This window comes from Sapajus apella, unplaced genomic scaffold, assembly GCF_009761245.1.
Source record: "Sapajus apella isolate SASKATOON/1434 unplaced genomic scaffold, GSC_monkey_1.0 scaffold53, whole genome shotgun sequence".
In the NCBI taxonomy this organism is placed as follows: domain Eukaryota; kingdom Metazoa; phylum Chordata; class Mammalia; order Primates; family Cebidae; genus Sapajus; species Sapajus apella.
In genome coordinates this window covers 2,462,506-2,483,085 of record NW_022436993.1, presented here as the reverse complement: position 1 = coordinate 2,483,085, position 20,580 = coordinate 2,462,506, and the positions used below count along the sequence as shown (strand labels likewise).

The window sequence follows — 20,580 nt, the reverse complement described above, 5'->3', positions numbered from 1 at the left end:
CAAGCCAGCTGGGTTGTCATGGGAATAAGAGGCAGGCCTGAGGACATCTGCCTGTCTGAAGGCATCGCTCTGCTCGCAAGAGAAGTGCAGGCCTAGAAGAAGGAAGATCAAGAAGGGAAAACAGGAGTGGTGGGGAAAGGGACCATGGACAGGACTGCCGGGACAGAGGCAGGTGGGGTTTGCCATGCACCACCAGGAGACCAGGAGGGCAGGGAAGGAGGCAGGAGGGGATGCTGGAGAGCCGGTGGGGCCTACAATCAGTGACTGGCAAGGGGACCTCAAACGTGAAAGTCAAAGAATTTTATTTCAGCAATTATTTTTTTAAGACATGGGGTCTTGCTCTTCACCTAGGCTGGAGTGCAGTAGAGTGCAGTAGCTCACGGCAACCTTGAATTCCTAGACACAAGCAATTCTCCCTATCAGCTTCCCAAGTAGCTGGGACGACAGGCCCACACTGCTATACCCAGCTCATTTTTGTTTGTTTGTTTTAGAGTTGGAGTCTCACTCACTATGTTGCCTAGGATGGTCTTGAACTTCTAGCCTCAAATAACCTCTCATCTCACTCTCCCACGTGGCTGGGATGAGTCATCACACCCTGCTTAATTCAACAATTTTAGAAGTCATTAGAACAACTGAAGTAGAATGCTAAAAAGCATGCTTTTTTCAGAAAATGGCTTACTCTCTAGTGTCCCTGTATACTCACCTACACCCCTTGGAACAGACAGAGGGAAAGGAGCCCCTGAGCAGCTAGGGCTGGGGGCTTTTTCCCTTTCCGCTCCTAAGCTTTGTGGGAGGGGGAAGGAGGAAGAGCCAGGAGAGGAAGGAGGAAGAAATAAGGAAACCGGAAAGAGCAAGCAGGGTAAGAAATAAAAGGCAGGAAAAATAAGGACTAGGAGAGAAATAGGAGAGAAAATAAGGAGAAAAATAAGAGAAATAAGGAGAGAAAAGTTTGTGGCAGAAAATAAGAAGTGAAGCAAGGGGGAGAGATGTCAAGGGCAATGTGAGTGGCAGCCAGAAACACAGTGAGATCTTTAAAAGGAATGAATGGCCGTATTTACTATTTAAAAAGCAATACATGCTTACTTTTAAAAATATATAAAATAACAGAGAAAAATCATACTTCCATTATACAAAGATCATCACTAATACCACACTGGTGTCTACACCTTTGAAGCTCTTTTTCTAAGCATAGAAGTTTGTTCTTTTTTTTTTTTTTTCCTTTTTTCCTCTTACACATTTTTGATCATGTTTCTTTTTCTTTTTTTGAGAGAGTCTCGCTGTGCTGCCCAGGGTGGAGTGCAGTGCCATGATCTCGGCTCACTGCAGCTTCTGCCTCCAGGGTTCAAGTGATTCTCCTGCCTCAGCCTCCTGAGTAGCTGGGATTACAGGCACCTGCTATGATGCCTGGCTAATTTTTGTATTTTTAGGAGAGACAGGGTTTTACTGTGTTGGCCAGGCTGGTCTTGCACTCATGGCCTCAGCCTCCCAAAGTGCTGGGATTACAGGCATGAGCCACCATGCCCGGCCTCATGTTTCTTTTTCTAACTAGACATAACATGAGTATTTTTCCACATGATTACAAACACAAACACACTTAACTGTGTAATATTTTAGATGTGACTATGTCAGAAAGCACTGCAGTACATTTAGAGAGCTGGCTTTGGAGCTGAATTATTTAAATTCCAATCTCAGCTCCAGCACTAACCTGGGCAAATGCCTCTCTGTGCCTCAGCTTCTTTATCTGAAAAAACAAAAAAGTAATGGCTCCTGCTTCATAAGATCGTTATAAAGATTAAATGTGCTGACAAATGTAAAATGCTAAAAACAATCCAACAATGGGATAAGTCCAAAATATCAGTCCCCACTGTACATGTTTCTGTTTTTCGTGTTAATAACCTTTATATCCTTCAGTGAACGTCATGCTTCCATGGCTTCTCCGTTTTGACAATGTCTTTGTATTCTTACTAACTTAAATCATATGAATGTTTTTAAGGAAAGGGATGCATCAGATAAGCCTTGCAAAAGATTTCATCAGTTTGTTCTGCCAGCAGCATTATATAAGAATATGTTCGAAAAAATTTAACTGTGCTATTAGCTACGTGCCATCTTTGACTCTCTATTGATAATTCACATCGTCTTTATGACATGAGTTTAAGACTAAGGGCCTGGCCTTAATGGTTTAAGTGACATTGAAGTGTTTGGGCTCAGCAGCTAAGGGGAAAGTCTTGGACAGTCATCTGTAGTCACCATTGGGGTCAGAATCAATTAAAACACTCTCGGCAGCCATTTTACTTTTATTATCATGTCCTCGTAAAAGTCAGATGTACAGTTCAGTACATCATGTAAGGCTGACAAGGTGAGTGCCTTCATGCTTGTTTCCTGTAACTAACGTGCTTTGTAAAGCTCGTTCAGCCTCCCCAAGACAAAAGCCTGCACCTGCTCTCTATGGCTTTCATTTCTTGTAGTTACCCTTTCCTACCACACATCAGTCTATCAGTGGCTGGGGTGATGGGTTTTATTGTGTTCTGCAGACAGTTGACTTGACTGAAGGTTCACAACTGAAAAGAAATGTCCCAGTGAAAGAGAATGGTCTGCGTCTTTGTAACAATAAGCCCAAAGCTGCATGTGGAAGAAGATCCTGTGACGTGTACCCTTTTTTCTTTCTTTCTCTTTTTTTTCTTTTGTTGAGACAAAGTCTCACTCTGTCACCCCAGGCTGGAGTGCAGTGGTGCAATCTCAGCTCACTGCAACCTCTGCCTCCCAGATTCAAGAGAGCCTCCTGCCTCAGCCTCCCAAGTAGTTGAGACTACAGGCACGTGCCACCACACCCAGCTAATTTTTGTATTTTTAGTAGAGACGGGGTTTTACCATGTTGGCCAGACTGATCTTGAACTCCTGACCTCAGGTGATCCACCTGCTTCGGCCTCCCAAAGTTCTGGGATTACAGTTGCGAGGGCTAGATTTTGGTGACAGTTCAAAGTGGAACAGGGTTCTCAGTTAAAAAAGCAAAGTTATAGTAAATCTTTATTTGTTTGGACTACGTTCTCTTAGAATTGAAAATCAAAAACCATTTTAATTCTATTAAATATACTATAAAAAATGGAATAAGATAAGGTAATACAAAATTTCAGTTCACCGTGGCTTACATTTTAATGTGAAGTATTATAACTAAACAGGAATCTTCCATTTTGTAAAAATTACTTATTAAACTTGAAAGAGGAAAATGTGTCAGGTGAATACATGATTTCATAAGTTATAGCTTGAGTTTCCTTTCCTTGTTAACAAAAAGGTGAATATTCAGGGATGGGATTAATGAATTTTTATTCATGTCATTCATAGTTGCAAAATTTGAATTAGTAGCATCTAGATTAATGATGTGTAGCTATAGCTAAGAATAGAGAAGAAAAGTAAATTAGTGTAGAGAAGAAAATAAATCTTTGTGAAAGAAAACAGAGTAATATTTCCGAATTTGCTTGGGCCACTGAGTATAAAGATGTTTCCCAAATATCCCGTCAAGAAAATAGGAGAGAACATGTCTATTGCATGGGTGATAATTTGGAAGAATGGGGAATTCCTATGTGATGGAAGCGGGAGCCCTGCGAGCTACCTCTTTTGGCTGCAGACAGTGGCCTTGACGGGAACACAGTGGCAGGCGTGGTGGACGTCATTCAGTCTGGAGTGAGATGAGCACAGGAGGGGAAGCCCCATGACAGAGAAAGTGCTGGTTGTTACTGACACACATCTAGTTCCGCAACTAGAGGAAGGATTATGGGAGTCATCCAGATAAAGAGGAGAGGCAAAAATGTCCCAGGCAGACGCCACAGCACATTCTAAACCAGCGGTCCCCGCCCTTTTTGGCACCAGAGACCCATCTCATGGAAGACAATTTTTCCATGGAGAGGGCTGTGAGAGGCGGGGATGGCAGATGGTTTCAGGATGAAACTGTTCCACTTCAGATCTTCATCAGGCATTTGTTAGATTCTTTTCCTTTTTCTTTCTTTTTTTTTTTTTTTGAGAAGGAGTCTCACTCTGTCTCCTAGGCGGGAGTGCAGTGGCACGAGCTCAGCTCACTGTAACCTCCACCTCCTGGGTTCAAGCAATTCTCGTACCTCAGCCTCCCAAGTAGTTGGGACTGCAGGCACCCACCGCCATGCCCAGCTAATTTTTTTGTATTTTTAGTTGAGATGGAGTTTTGCCATGTTGGCCAGGCTGTTCTTCAATTCCTGACCTCAGGTAATCTGCCTGCCTCGATCTCCCAAAACATTAGATTCTCATAAGAAGCACACAAGCTAGGTCCCTCACATCTGCTGTTCACAGTAGGGTCCGGCTCCTATGAGATCTAATGCTGCTGTTGATCTGACAGGAGGTGGGGCTCAGGTGCCAGCTCAGGGCTCACCTGCTGCTGCGTGACCAGTTCCTAACAGGTTGCCATTAGTTCTCGTCCGTGGCCCAGGGGTTAGGGAGACCTATTCTAAACCTTGAATGTAAGAGAGAACCTGGCTTGTTCAAGGAACTGAAAAGAAGAGAGAACTTGGTCAGAATGTCCTTGTCATGAGAGCCTTATGAGCCATGCTAAGCTGTTTGGGCTTCTGATTAAAAGACATGGGACATCACTGAAGGTTTTGAGCAGGGGAGCAATAGCATACTTTTGTGAAGAAAGATTATTCTAAATGCAGAGCGAATGGGATTAGAGACTGGAAGTTGGTGGATGTTGTAGTAATATGAATGGGAGATGATGAATTTTGGGCTGACCAGATGCAGAGCAATTGGAGAGGAGTGCTGGAGTTAATAAGAAGTGTTGCCATGAGTAACCTGATTGGTGTGCAGGTTGAGACAAGAGGCAAGGACGAATGCCAGGCTTCTGGCTTGCCAGCTAAGTCCATGCTCTGCTCTTCTCTGATATAAGGCACCCTGTCCAAGGTGAACAGTCCAGATTTGGAGATACTAAGTTTGAAGACCTTATAAGACACCCAAATGAGGGTGTCTGATAGGCAGTTGGAAATATGGGCCTGGAGCTCAGGAGATGCACTAGGGAAGCCATGCAGAAGGTGGCCTGGGAAGGAACTCTCAGGAGCATCCACACTTCAGGGACAGGCAAAGTAAGAGCAGCCTGCCAAGGAGATTGAGGAAGAGCAGCCAGAATTGTCAGAGAATCAGAAATGGGGCCACGAGGGCCATGACAGTGTTTCTAGAGAAAGGAGAGGTCACCAGAATCAGATGCTACAGCAAGTGAGATGAGAGCCAACAACTGCCCATTGGCATTTCTTCTAAGGAGGTGGAGATTGGGTTTGGCAAGGGCAGTTTCAGTGGAGGGGTGAGGGCAGAAGGCAATTTGCAGTAGGTTGGGGTGGGTGGTAGATGAGAAAGGGAGAACGAATACAGGCAAGGTCCAGGAGGTGGAGCCATGAAGGGGAGAAGGCAGGGCAGAAGCTGGGGGGCTTTGAATCCAGGATGGCTTTTGGCTTTGTTCTTTAAAGGAGAGAGGCTTACTGCCCATCTACTGTGAGGTGGAGGACCCGCCAGAGAGGAAATATGAATTATGGAGGGAAAGAAAGAAAGAAAAAGGAAGGGAGGAGGGAGGGAGGGAGGAAAAGAAGGAAGGAAGGAAGGGAGGGAGGAAGGAGAAAGGGAAGGAGGGAAGGAGGGAGGGAAGAAGGGAGGAAAGGGGGATGGGGGAGGGGAAAGGGAAGGGAAGGAGAGAGAAAGGGTCAGAGAGAGGGAGGGAAGGAGGAAGGAGGAAGGAAGGAAGGAGGAAGGAGGAAGAAAGGAAGGAAGAAGGAAGGAAGGAGGGAGGAGGAAGGGAAGGAAGGAGGAAGGGAAAGAAAGAAAAAATAACAAAGGTTTAATTTTTCTTATTCCTAGTCTTCTGGCTAAAATTGTGTAGACTCTTTCTCTGAGGAGCTCACACAAACTCTGAAATAATTTCACATCCTAAAGTTGGAAGGAAGCAGGGGAGAAAGCACCAGGAGCGTGTTGTGTGATGGAAGGTGCAAGGAGGGCTGGGGAGGGTGGGAGGAAAGACAGGAGGGGCCAGCCTGCGCTCAGCGTATGTTGACAAGCTGCTAATGACTCAAATCAGACACCCTTAGAGTTGGAAATTCACCAGTTATGAACAGTCTGACACATTTGCTTTCTCTATCTTTCAATATATACTGTATATAAAATCCAATATTACATACTAAGTGTAATGAATATTGCCTATATTAATTATACATATGAATATATATATATATATATATATATAGAGAGAGAGAGAGAGAGAGAGAGCCATTTGCAAGCTCCTTGCAGACATCATGCTGTTCTAACCCCTTAATACCTCAATGTATGTTTCCTAAAAACAAGGATATTCACTTATACAATCACAGGCCAATTATGAAAATCAGGAAATTTGACATAGAATACTATTATTCAATCTACATACCTTATTCAGGTTTCTTCAGTTGTCCCAGTAGTATCCATGACAGCTATTTTTTCCCCAGTCTGGGATCACACGTGACATTTAGTCGTCATGTCTCTTTCGTCGTCTTTAATCTGCAGTGTTTCCTCAGCCTTCCTTTGTCTCTCAGGACACTGATGTTTTTGATGAGTAGAGACCATTTAGTTTGCAGGTACTTTGGATTCAGCTGGTGTTTTCCCATGATTAGGTTCAAGTGATGCATTTGGCACAGGACTTAGAGGAGGGGATGCCTGGCTTTCTCGAGTGCATCTCATCTAGAGGTTGGTCCCATATCAACTTTGACTTTTTGGTGAAGCCAGTGTCTTCCAGGTTACTCCACTATGAAATGACTCTTTTCTACTTTGCAGTTAATAAGTATCTTGCAGGGGATGCTTTGAGGCTGTATAAATATGCCGTTGCTTCTGAAATGTTCACCCACTAGCTTAGCATCTACTGATGATTTTTCCCTGAATTACTGTTGTAATGGTTGCAGAACGGAGATTTTCTAACTCCATTATTCCTTCTGTATTTATTAGTCCTTTCATTCCACTGTAGGGAAGAGCTGTTTGTCTTTTTGTTCTCTCACTCCCTCTCTCTTGCTCTCTCATTTATTATCAGTATGGACTCAAAAGTATTTTTAGAAATTAATATGCTCAGCTGAGCACAGTGGCTCATGCCTGTAATCCCAGCACTTTGGGAGGCAGAGGAGTGTGGATCACCTGAGGTCAGGAGTTCGAGACCAGCCTGACCAATAGGGTAAAAACCCATCTCCACTAAAAATATAAAACTTAACCATGCCTGGTAGCAGACGCCTATAATTCTGGCTACCTGGGAGGCTGAGTCAGGAGAATCACTTGAACCTGGGAGGCGACAGTTGCAGTGAACAGAGATCACGCCACTGCACTCCAACCTGGGAGACAGAGCGAGACTCCATCTCAAAACAAGAAAAAAATTAATAAGTTCCAGCACATTCTGCCTCTCATTCTCCCTGCTCTCTTCCATTTCTCCTTGTCTTTCTCCTCCCTTCAGGGTTCCCTTGACATTATCTAAACTACTTGTAATTTGTTGTAAACCTTACAGAAAATAAATCTGACCAAGACGCATGATACCTAGTGGCATAGGACTGCTAGAGTCACCGGCTTTCCTAGCTCCCATGTAACACAAGAATTCTGTTAGCCATTTTGATCAATGCTCTTCTACCACAAATTAGCTACTAGTGCTTTTATGTATATTTTAACCTTTCTTTTAAACGTATCACTCAAGCTTTATAAATTACAGTTACACATCTATGGCCATACCACCCTGAACGTGCCCGATGTCATCGGATCTTGAAAGCTAAACAGGGCCAGACCTGGTTAGTACTTGGGTGGGAGACTGCCTGGGAATACCAGGTGCTATAGGCTTAAAAAAAAATTAAAAAATAAGTAAATAAATTACAGTTAGACTACATTTCCCTGTGCTTTTTGAGTACCACACTTTATCATACAATTGATTTAAACAATTGAAAGTATAAATAATCAAGGGTCATGATACTCTTTCATTAAATTAGCTGAATTGTAGCCAGTGCCTGAAGGTGGTTAGGGATGCTAATTACTCTTTCGGGTCCTTGGGGAGCTGTTCAGTGCATTGCAGCGGAATAGACTTCACAGAAACACCAAATCAATTATTCCTGAGCAAGGCTGTGGGAAGCCCTCTGAGTGGTGTATTCCCTATAGGTGTAGAAGCAGAGAACTCACGGATGCCAGTGCTGTGTGTACTTCATTCTGCCCTCTATCAGAAAGGAATATAAAATAATAACAGCTGACACTGATTGAGAGTTTATGACGTGCCAGGCACAGGTCAAGCCACTTGACAAAATTGGCCTAATTAATTCATTTAATTAGAGTCACAAAATAGTATATTCTTTCACATTTTTTCTGGTGCAGACATAGTTTATGAAGTGATTCCATACACACAAGAGTTTTAAACAGTATGGCAAGTTTTCTTTCATAGCCTCTCACAGGGGATATGTACAAGGTCACATGGCTTGTAGATGAAGAGCCAGGGTGTGGACTCAGAAGAGAACGCTTAGTGTTCACTAGTTTAAACAGAGCTCCTATTTTTTCATTTTTTTATTGTGATAAAACACATATCACATAAAATTTCCGATCTGAACCATTTTTAAGTGTACATTTCAGTGGCATGAAGTACCACTGATGGTCGCTGTACAACCATCGTTACTACTGATCTCCAGAACTCTTCTTACGTTGCAAAACTGAAACTCTGTGCTCAGTAAACACTAACTCCCCACCACTCCCTCCCCTCTATCCCCGGGAAAAGCCCACTCTACTTTCTGTCTCTACGAATTTTACTGCTCCAGGTACCTCACTCACATGAATGGAATCATACAGGATGCGACTTTTTGTGACTTAGAGTCTATTTCACTGAGCACAGTGTCCTCAAAGTACATCTGTGTTGTAGGATGTGTCAGAATTTCCTTCCTTTTTACGACTGAATAATATTCTATTGTATAGATCACATTTTGTTTATCCGTTCATCCATTTATGCACACTTACTTGGGTTGCTTCCACCTTTTTTTCTTTTTTTTTAGACGGAGTCTCACTCTGTCACCCAGGCTGCGAGTGCAGTGGCACAATAGCTGCTCACTGCAACTTCTGCCTCCCAGGTTCAACTTAATCTCCTGCCTCAGCCTCCCGAGTAGCTGGAACTACAGGTGCATGCCACAGTGCCTGGCTAATTTTTGCATTTTTGTAGAGATGGGGTTTCACTATATTGGTCAGGCAGGTCTTGAACTCCTGACCTCAGGTGATCCACCCACCTCGGCCTCCCAAACTGCTGGGATTACAGGCATTAGCCCCCGTGCCCGGCCTTACTTCCACCTTTGACTAATAGGAATAATGCTGCAATGAATATTGGGTGAACAATTACATCTTCAAGACTCTGCTTTCAATTGTTTTGGAGTAGATACCTAAAAGTAGAATTGCTGGATCACATGGTAATTCTATCTTTAATTTTTTGAGGAACCTCATGCTTTTTCCACAACTGTTATATCATTTTACATTCCTACCAGCAGTGCACAGGGCTCCAATTTCTCTACACCCTCACCGACTTGTTATTTTTTGAGTTTTTGGTTTGTTTGCTTGTTTTTCATAGCAGCCATCCTTATGGATATGCAGTGGCATTTCATCGTGGTTTTCATTTGCATTTATCTGATGATTTGTGGTGCTGAGAATTTTTTCACGTGCTTAGTGGACATTTGTATACTTTTTTTGGAGAAATGTTTACTCAGGTCTTTTGGATTGGTTTTGTTATTGTTGTTGTTGAGTTTTAGGACTTCTTTATTCTGGATATTAATCCTTTATCACATATAAAATTTGCAAATATTTTCTCCCATTCCTTGAGTTTCCTTCTTACTCTGTTAATAGTATTTTTTGTTGTACCCGTTTTTAATGTTCACGAAATCCAATTTGTCTATTTTTTGTTGTTGCCAGTACATTTGGTGTGATATCCAAGAAATCATTGCCAAATCCAGTGTTATGAATGTTTTGTCCTATGTTTTCTTCCAAGAGTTTTATAGTTTTAGCTCTTACATTTAGATCTCTGATCTATTTTGAGTTAATTTATTTGGTGTTATATAAGAGATGGCTCCTTTTTAAAAATAAGAGTGACAACATAATTCTCCTATTCGAGAAGCTACACATACTCATTGTAGAAAAATAAGAAAATAAAAGACCCTAGATATAATCTCTCATAATAGTTGATGGATATAGTTCAAAATACATTTCCATATATTTAACATAAAAGGAACTATAAGTATTTACTGATTAGAAATTTGTTTTTTACATACCAAATATTATAGATAACTTGTATGCCTTAGAAATACTTCAATACGATTCTATTCACTATTTAATAACCTACTATTTAGAATTTATATTGCTTAACAAATTTGTTGCTAAACATTAAGTTGTTTTAAACTTTTACTATTTTTTTAAAAATGCTATTATAAACATTATCGCATCTAAACATTTGTACATATCCTTGTATTATTTTCTTAAAATAACTTATGGCCAGGAGTAGTGGCTCATGCCTGTAATCCCAGCACTTTGGGAGGCCAAGGCAGTGGATCACCTGAGGTCAGGAGTTCGAGACCAGCCTGACCAACAAAACTTGTCTCTACTAAAAATAAAAAATTAGCTGGGTGTGGTATTCCCAGCTACTCAGGAGGCAAAGGCAGGAGAATCACTTGAACCCAGGAGGCAAAGGTTGCAGGTCACGCCACTGCACTCCAGCCTGGGCAACAGAGTAAAACTCTGTCTCAAAAAAAAAAGACAAAACCAAAAAAAACCACCTTCCTAGATGTAGAGTTTCTGACCTCAGGACTGTGTCTATGCTGAGCTAAAATACTTGCTGTCGTGTTGCCTTCAGAAAAGACCCAGCTAGTTTACATTCTTCCAGTACTATAAAGGGGTGCCTACCCACTATGTCCTCACTCATGCTAGGAATTAAAACCTTGAGTGATGTGTATCAATCTGATGGATGGAGCTTTTTTATGATTCACGTTTTCATTTATATTTTGATAATTAGCAAAGTTGAATCTTTTATTTTCGTGGGTACATAGTAGGTGAGATGTTTTGACAGACACAGGCATACAATGTGAAATAAGCATATCATGGAAAATGGGGTATCCATCCCTTCAAGCATTTATCCTTGCAAAGTTGAGTACTTCATACTTAGCAGTTATTTATAGTTCAAAAAGAAAAAGAAAACAAAGTTCTCTTTTATCATGTATGTTGCAAATGTTTTCTAAAATGTATCATCTGCTTTTTTACTTCATTTGTTGTATTTTTAAAAATATTTCCATTTTTGGTAGAGTGATCATTGATTACTTATTTTCTACCTTTAGTGTCTTTAGATAATATTTTTTATTTTTAGAACATGTTAATATTCATTGTTTTTCCCTAGAAACTTTATGTTACCATTTAAATAGTTGATTTAACTGAAATTTACTTTGGTTATAATGTTTGGGAAGTATATAATATTTCCTCTCTCCCTCCCTCTCTTCCTTCCTTCCTTCCTTACCAAATGGTGTTCCAACACCCTCAACCCCTGTTAATCACTCTTCTACTATTTGTATGAGTTTGACTTTCCTAGATTATATATATATTTGTGACATCATCAGTATTTGTCTTTCTGTTTCTGGCTTATTTTACTTAGTATGATGTCCTCCAATTTCATCCATGTTGTCACATGACAAGATTGTATATGTTTATTATATTTTTTCTTTATCCATTTACCTGTTGACAGACACTTAGGTTGTTTCTAAATCTTGGCTATTATGAGTAATGCTGCATTGAACATGGAAGTGTGGTTATTTCTTTGAGACAGTGATTTTATTTCCTTTGGATACATATCCAGAAGTGGGATTTCTGGATCATATGGTAGTTCCATTTTTTTTTTTTTAAGGAACTTTCATGCTGTTTCCTGTAATGGCTACACCAGTGCATAAGAGTTCTCTTTCCTCCGTATCCTCTCCAGCACTTGTTATCTTTTGACTTTTTGATAGTAGCCGTTCTAACAAATGTGAGATGGTATCTCATTGTGGTTTTGATTTGCATTTCCCTGAAAATTAGTCATGATTAGTGATTAGCACCTTTTTGTACATGTGTTGGCCATTTGTATGTCTTCTTTGGAAACAGATCTATTCAGATCCTTTGTCCATTTTTAAATTAGTTTATTTGGGAGTTTTTGCTATTGAGTTATATGAGGTCTTTATATATTTTGGATACTAACCTTTATCTGATGTAAGGTTGCAAATATTTATTCCCATTGCATGGGATGTGTTCTTATTTTGTTAATTGTTTCCTTTACTGTGAAGAAACTTTAGTTTTATATAGTCAACCTTTTGTATTTTTGCTTTTATCGTCTCTGCTTTTGGTATCATATCCAAAAAAATCATTGCCAAGACCAATGTCATAGAAATTTTCCCCTATGTTTTCTTCTAGTTATAGTTTCAGGTCTTAGGTAAGTCTTCAATCCATTTTGAGTTGATTTTTGTGTATGGCATAATATAAGGGTCTAATTTGAATATTTTGCATGTGAATTTCCAATTTTCCTGGCTCTATCAAAAAGATTGTCCTTTCCCCATTATGTATATGTGACACCTTTGCTGATGATTAGTTGACCACATGTGCCTAGATTTATTTCTGGGTTTTCTATTTGTTCCATTGGTCTATGTATCTGTTATTATTCCAGTGCCATACTGTTTTTATTACATAGCTTTGTAATATAATTTGAGATCAGGAAGCATGATATCTCCAGCTTTGCCCTCCTTGCTTTATTCATGGTCATTTGTGTTTCCATATGAATTTATGTGAAAAATACCATTGACATTTTGACAGGTATTTCATTGGATTTGTAGATTGCTTTGGGTAGTATGGACACTTTGACAATATTGATTCTTCCAATTCATGAAGGTAGGATATCTTTTTTTTGTATGTTTCTTCAATTTCTTTCATCAATGTTTTATAATGTCACTGTACTGATCTCTCACCTTTTTGGTTAAATATATTTCTAAATATTTTATTATTATTATTATTATTTTATTATTTTTGATGCCATGTAAATGGAATTGTTTTCTTGATTTTTTTTTCTGGGTAGTTTTTTTCTAGTGTATGGTAGCACAACTGATTTTTATGTGTTAATTTTCATATCTTGCAATTTTAATGAATTCATTTATAGTTCTAACAGCTTTTTGGTGAATATTTTAGGTTTTCTATACACAAGATCACATCATCTAAAAACAGTGACAATTTAACTTATTCTTTTCTGATTTGGATGCCTTTTTTCCTTTTTCTTGACCAATTGCTCTGGTTAGGACTTCCAATATTAAGTTGGATTAGAGGTGGCAAGAGTGAGCATCCTTATCTTGCTCTTGATCTTGGAGGAAATGCTTTCAACTTCTACTGTTGAGTATGATTTAGCTGTGGGCTTGCCATATATGGCCTTTATTGTATTGATGTAGATTCCTTCTATACCTAATTTGTTGAGAGTCATTAACCATGAAAAGATGTTGAACTTTTTCAAGTGCTATTTTTGTATCTATTGAGATGGTAATATGGTTTTTATCCTTCATTCTGTTAATGCAGTATATCACATTCATTGATTTGCCTATGTTGAACCATCCTTGCATCCCAGACATAATCCTACTTCATCATGGTATATCAGCTGTTGAATTCAGATGGCTAATATTTTGAGGATTTTGGCATCTACGTTCATCAGGGATCTTGGTCTGTAATTTTCTTTTTTTGTGTGGCCTTGACTAGCTTTTGTATCAGGATAATGCTGGCCTTGTAAAATGAGTTTGGAGGTGTTTCTTCATCTTTAGCTATATGAGTTTGGAAGTGTTTCTTCATCTTCTATATGGAAGAAGTTGAGAAGGATTGTTATTAATCCTTCTTTAGATGTGTGATAGAACTATCCAGTGAAGCTATTAGGCCCTGGGCTTTTCCTTGATGGGAGATTTTTGATTACTGACTCAATTTCCTTATTTGTTATTGGTCAGTTAGAATTTTCTGTGTCTTTAAGAAGAATGTTCTTGTCCCAAATATCATGGAAATGTATTTAGGCTTTTGCGTTTAGATATGATATTGACTCTTGGTTTGAAGTAGATTTTTTTTATAGTGTTAAGAAAGTGTCTTAATTTACCAAGAATTCTTTTGTTTCTTTTCTTCCCACCCTCTTCTCTTCTTCCTTCTCCTCACCCACTTCCTTCTCTTCTGGAATGGATGTTGACTTTCATAAAATGCCTTTTAGACATCAATTGAGATGACACTAACTCAGATGATTTTCTAACTTTGATCTATTGAGTTATGCTAAAAGGATTTCCTAGTAGGACACACTTTTGCATTCTTGCAACAAATCCTACTTGATCCAACGCTAATCTTGAATTTCCTTCAGGAATACATTTTCCAATATTATATTTAGGATTATTGTAGCTATATTTGTAAGATGTATCTAATTTATTCTGCAGCTTTCCATTGTCTTCTCTATAAGAGTTTAAAGAGTACTATATGTCATTAGTAAACTTGTTAAAATTTACCATCTGCGGCTGGCATTTTGAGGTGGGGGCAGATTTTTGGCAACTTTTCTCCCACTTATTTCTTGGTTATTAGTTTTTTTTTTTTTATTATTTTCCATATATTCTTGAATCCATTAAGACTTTAAGATTATCGTAAAGCTTTACATAGAATGCTTTAAAAATAGCAAAATCTCTTTATTCATAACATCTCTCTCATTTCAAATGTTACATTTTTCTCTCTTTTATTTATTGGACTAATCAGATATTTGTGTATCTATTGATCTTTTCAATGTCCCATCTTTTGAATGTATTAGTTGTTTGCTTTTTATTAAGTTTTCTAATTCACCCAAAAAAATATTCCTTCTTTCTGCCTACACTGTTGTTGTTTCCCTAGCTTTTTGGATTAATTAGTTTAGTTCTTCTTGTTCCCTGTTATTTAATTTCATAAGCACTCAGGGCTATGCATTTTCCTTTGAGAATGATTTAGGATGCTTCTCATGTTTTTATAAGTATTATTCTCATGTCTTTAATTTTTAATGTTCTGTAATTGCCATCTTGATTTCCTCTTGGACTCCAAAGTTGTTTATTTAGAGTAGCCAATCATGGTTTCTTACATGGTAACGTGAACCTCTTATTATAATTCTTTTTTTTCTCTCTACAGACACATTCAGGGAAGAGGGATGGAAGTTTAGGGAGAAGGAGGAGTGATGTGAGGTGGTCAGCTCAACTTCCTGCCCAGACAATTTCCCTCACCACATACCTCCCTGTCAGTGCTCATACTATTCTTCAAGGGCAGCAGTAAGGAGGTTTCATATACAAAAGAATATATCTCCTTACCATATCATGGTTGGAGTCTCAGTTGCGCATCACTTGCATTGTTGTATAGTTATAGTATGTGCGTTAAATAAATGCTTTTGGAGAAAGTCAATGAAAAGACTAAATATTACTAGAATTATACACAAAAAATCACCAAAAACATCCTTCTCTTATAACCTGACCTTAATGCTAAGTGATTCCATTGTGCGTATTAGAAAACAAATCTTAAAAGAGAAAAATATCATTAATCATTACAGTTAAAGTTCTTTTTCCAAATCCAACTATGTAGTAAAGACAGCAAGAAAGTTCACTATTTATAATTATGGTAAAATTCTTTGCAAAGGGCTTGGTTTTGTAATACAAGTACTTCTTAAACGACCAGTTTTAACTTTTGTTAGTTTATCTTAGGGGCCTTTCCTAAGACAGGGTACCCATGTTAGTCTCACCTATGTAAAGACACGGGGAGCTCTTTTCTCCAGGAGAAGTCTCTGGTAATTTTTACTGCCCCCCTGCAATTCATCTTCAACAATTTTACCCCAAGTCAGTCTATGCAGTTTCTCTAGTCACCACACAGTCTCGGGAATTTGAAAATCCACCTGCATCCATTAACTCTTCTTGCTATCTTGATAGGAAAACTTTACCTAGCACTGACTAGTTAAAAAGCAAATATAAGCCAATCAACAACGAGCAGGTTTTTGTTACTGCTGTTGCATTTGGATGCTACACTAGATGGAACACCACCGTCAGATATGTTTTAGGACAAGGTTACAGGCTTTTGGTATTTACTAGCCAGTGCTGATAGCAGTAATTGGGATCACTGAACTACTCAATTCAGGGGACTTCCAGAAAACCACACGGACATTTTGCATACGTCATTACAATCCTAGAATTCAACCTGAAAAGTTTTTTGTTACGTCAGGGTAGTTGTACAGTACCAAGAATCTGGGTTTTGCTATCAGACAGCTCTAGATTTGAAATCTGCCTCCTGCTAGCTGTGTGACATTCTGCAAGTTACATAATGCTAAAAACAATAATAATACCACTGTTAATAACAACATAACAACATTAGACTGCCAAACACACATCGAGGGCTTACCATATGTTAGGCAGAGTTTGCTTAATATTGTTTATACCTACTATCTTATTTAACCCTCATACAAATCTTCTGAGACAAGTACTATTATCATCATTTTATAAATGAGTAAAAAGAATAACTTAATTATTCAGGTACACACAGTTAGCATGTTATCTGTGGCAGGAATCCACTATTCCGTCTCCGGATTTCAAGCTTTTAACCGTAGTCAACTGCCTCTCTGAACCTCAGTTTCCTAATCTGCAATGTAGATGTAAAAGAACTCTCTCCTGCAGGGTTGGGGGAGGAGCAGGGATCATGCCTCTAAAACTTGTCATTTAGTTTTGCTGCTGGTGGTGGTGTTATGCTATAACCTTAGTCCATTTCTAACAGGAAGGATGCACGCATACTTTCCTCTCTGCACACGTGTTTTTATGAACAGAGCTAAGCCCTACTCACTTAGGAAAGGGTGGTAGTATCTCTAGTTTCAGCAGGGCCAATGAATGGGGTCAGCTAGCTACTCAAGCACCCCGTATGTGACCATCTGCAAGCCTGCCTAGAAATACAGACTTTCCAGTAACCTGCTCCATTTGGTAAGATAATCAGTCCTTCCCTTTGGAGCCATGGAGAATTTTAGGCATGAATATGGGACCATGGTCCAAGGTACAACCTGTGTCTTTTTGCTTCTTCCCACAAAGTGAAGATCTTTCCTGCTGGTGGTTCTACCTGCCATTCTTCCTGGGATTTTGCCCAGTCAACTTAGTGGAGTTATCTGACCCTATAGCATCATATGACTTTTTTTTTTTTTTTAAATGAAGTCTTGCTCTGTCTCCCAGGCTGAAGCACAATGGTGCAATCTCTGCTCACTGCAACCTCCGCCTCCCAGGTTCGAGCAATTCTTCTGCCTCAGCCTCCCTAGTAACTGGGACTACAGGCACGTGCCACCATGCCAAGCTAATTTTTGTATTTTTAGTAGAGACAGGGTTTCCCCATGTTGGCCAGGATGATCTCTTGACCTCATAATCTGCCTGCCTCAGCCTCCCAAAGTGCTAGGATTACAGTCGTGAGCCACCGCACCCCGCCAGTATCATAAGACTTTTTAAAGGCTACTGCTGACTGAGCATCTCAATGCAAAATACCTTGTCCAAAGCAGCAGTCTGGTTCAATGGCCCTGACTTTAGTAGCAGTCCCTTTTTAAACACTAACAACGAACTGAGAGCAGTATTGTAAAGCATCAGTGGCTACTTAACTGTGAGCTTAAAGGCTGGATGCATAATTGTTAAAGATATATGCTTATGTTATAGAAACTCTTTTAGACCACACATAGAGTATGGAACAGTCGCCATCCAAAGACTCCCAGGCACTAGGCGATTTTTGCGCAAAAAGGCCAGGACTGACCTGACAACTTCTAATCCATGGAGGGCAATCTGCTGGTTGTCACCCAATCTTCTCTCTCAGGCAGGGATGGACAAGGCTGCATCTGGAGCTCCTTCTGCTCACTGCACTGCAGCCATGAAGGCTCCAAACCATGGCACATGTGAAAAGTGCTTAGCGTGTTACACAGTTATTTAAGTACCTCCCAGGTTAAAATGTTCCAAGCAGCATCTCTTAACCTACGGCCCTGGGTCTACCTGCATATGTTATGCAGAATCACCTGGGTAACTGATGAAAATGCAGATTCTTGTGCACATTTGTCTATTTATCAGTTAATTGTTTGTCTCCCTTCTTAGCATGGAAGCCCTGGAGAGTAGAAGCTGTCCTGTTTACCCTGGTACCCTAGTTCCTACAACACCGCATAGCACATAGCAAGTGCTCAATAAATTTTTGTGGGACAAATTAATTCCTGGTCCCCATGCTGACCTACTGAATCAAAATGCTTAAGAATGGGGCTATGCATTTTAAACAGGGACGTGGGTGATTATTATGCTCACTAAATTTTAAGAACCAATGTTCTAAGGTAATTCGGCCAATTCTAAGTTAGAGCAAAAGGTGATAAGTTTCCTCTCACAAGGCTTCCATATTCACTGTCTAGTCAGGCATTAAGGTAAACATATTAATAGCTTTGGGTTCAACTTTTCCTTCTAGCCATATTCCTCCAACAAATGTTTATCTACTACCTGCCATATGTCAGGCTCTGGGTCCTAAGTAGACAAAACAAATACAGGTTTGGAAGGCAGAGTGCTGAGGAGAAACTAGAGCTAGCCGCATTTCTTTCCAGTCTGCCGGAGGTGAACACTTGGAGTTGATGTTTGACAAGATACGCCCTCCTCTTGCCCAAAGCTCGCTGATACACGAAAGAAACAGACCATATGTTCATTACTATTTTCCCGGCAGGTTTGGATGACAGCTCTGGCTCATGAAAGTCAGATGTGATCTTAAAAGATTTATCTTGTTTTAAAAGACTCCAGCCTTTCCAAACAGGTTTCCTATATGCTTGGTGCCTTTGAGTTTGTTCTGGAAGCTTGGATTATATTTCTAGTTACTCCATGGCCTTTTACCAGCATTTGATCTTGGGCAGTCACATCTCCTCTCAGCCTGTTACCTTATTTGAAAAATAAGAAGGTTCAACTAGAATCGGGCATGTCTTGGAACCCCTTCTAATTCAAATGTACCCTCATGTCTGACTCCTCACTGCCATCTTACTGCCTTATACTTAACAAAATGTTAAGTATGATATGATTTGATGAGCAGATAATGATTGTCAAACTAGTCTACCCCAAATTCTCCCAGGCAGATGTGTTTAGCTTGTGGTAAATTTGGGTAAAATTCAAGATTTGCAAAAAACAATTTCTAAGAGTTCTCACTCTCAATTTTCTTGTTTATGGTAATTTTAATGAGCTTTAAACTTTATGTAAAAGATAAAGATAATACACTTTCTCAGAAACTTGAACATTTTGTTTATATCAGAGCTGGAGCAAGGTGCTTTAGCACAGCCTGATCTGATGGGGAGAGGTTGAAAAACTGCTTTAAGGGATGCCCCAGGCAAAGCTGTGAAGTGTAGGAAGAATTATAGGGAATGAGGAGCTCTCTCTGTGCTTTCCTCAACCACAGCACTCTCTCTTCCCTCCCCTCAGTCTCACAGAAGTTCCCCAAGGGTAGGCTGCTCTAGTCTAAGTCCAGATTCTTGGCATCAAATGTACCCGTAATGCTCTTTTTTTCCATTCCAACGTGACAAATGAATTACTGGTAACTCGTCCATTACCATCACCCAGGTAATTGTCTTTCTTTGGGAAACAGCTTCAACAAAATCTGTGAGTCCAGTGCTTTGAGGTTTCATGTCTGCTTTATATTCCAATTATTTTATCAGGCCTTTACTGGCCTGAAAAAAAATGGGTCAAAAATATAACTTACCCTTCTCGCTATATAATGCTCAAATTATTTTTGAAATAAAGGCTATAGAAGTAATTCATAATAAATTAACTTATTTTAATAAGCAAGGCAGCACTAGAAGCTGTAATGAAGTCCAACGCTTGCTGCATGTCTAGACTCACAGGAGAGCCACAAATGTACTCTTGGGCCAGTGACAAATACCAAAAACCCCTCTCACTGCTCACTATATGCCAACAGCATCCCACAGCCATTTATCGTGATAATCACCTCTACCATCAGTTATTTTCCAAATAGCCTTTTTAAAACCTAGATCAATGACCCTGATGCAAAATTGGCCATGTTAGCAACCTCCAGAGAGCTTTTTTGACTTAAAGAACGTTTCTCTGCCTCCATTACCATGATTGATTATCATAATAGGAAGCAAAGCACTGTTTTTTTTTTTTTTTAAAGAAAGAAACATGTTTAGGGTTGAAAGGATTTTGAAACTTGAGCCCATGAATTTTTGGCCGTGTTTATGCTTTTAGCACTTGGAATGTCATTAGGTAGCTTATTTACTTAGTATTTTCACCCAGATGTTTCAGAATGGATTTTCTTTTCTTGGTGTGTCATTGCTATGTGAAATTGCAGGTCAGTTTATTAAAAGGTTTGGAATAGAAAGGTTTTTCTGAACTCTCCTTTCATTGCCAAACGTTTTGCTCAAAATGAGGCTTGTTTTAATTGAATTAAGAGGATGACTTAATAAGAAGGTTGTGTGCACAGCCGAGGGCCATTATAATCGTTCTACGGAGAACAACACAGTATGGTCAGGGGTCTGCAAAACGGGCCAGAAATTATGGTCATGCATCATCC

At 39.5% G+C, this 20,580-nt stretch overlaps 1 protein-coding gene and 1 pseudogene across 1 annotated transcript in view; both read left to right on the top strand.

Annotated features, from left to right (window-relative positions):
* Positions 1-20,580, top strand: part of GAD2 (glutamate decarboxylase 2) — a 92,222-nt gene that overhangs the window by 35,827 nt on the left and 35,815 nt on the right. The gene's annotated exons all lie outside the window — the stretch shown is intronic.
* LOC116527278 lies at positions 7,721-7,839 on the top strand (annotated as a pseudogene).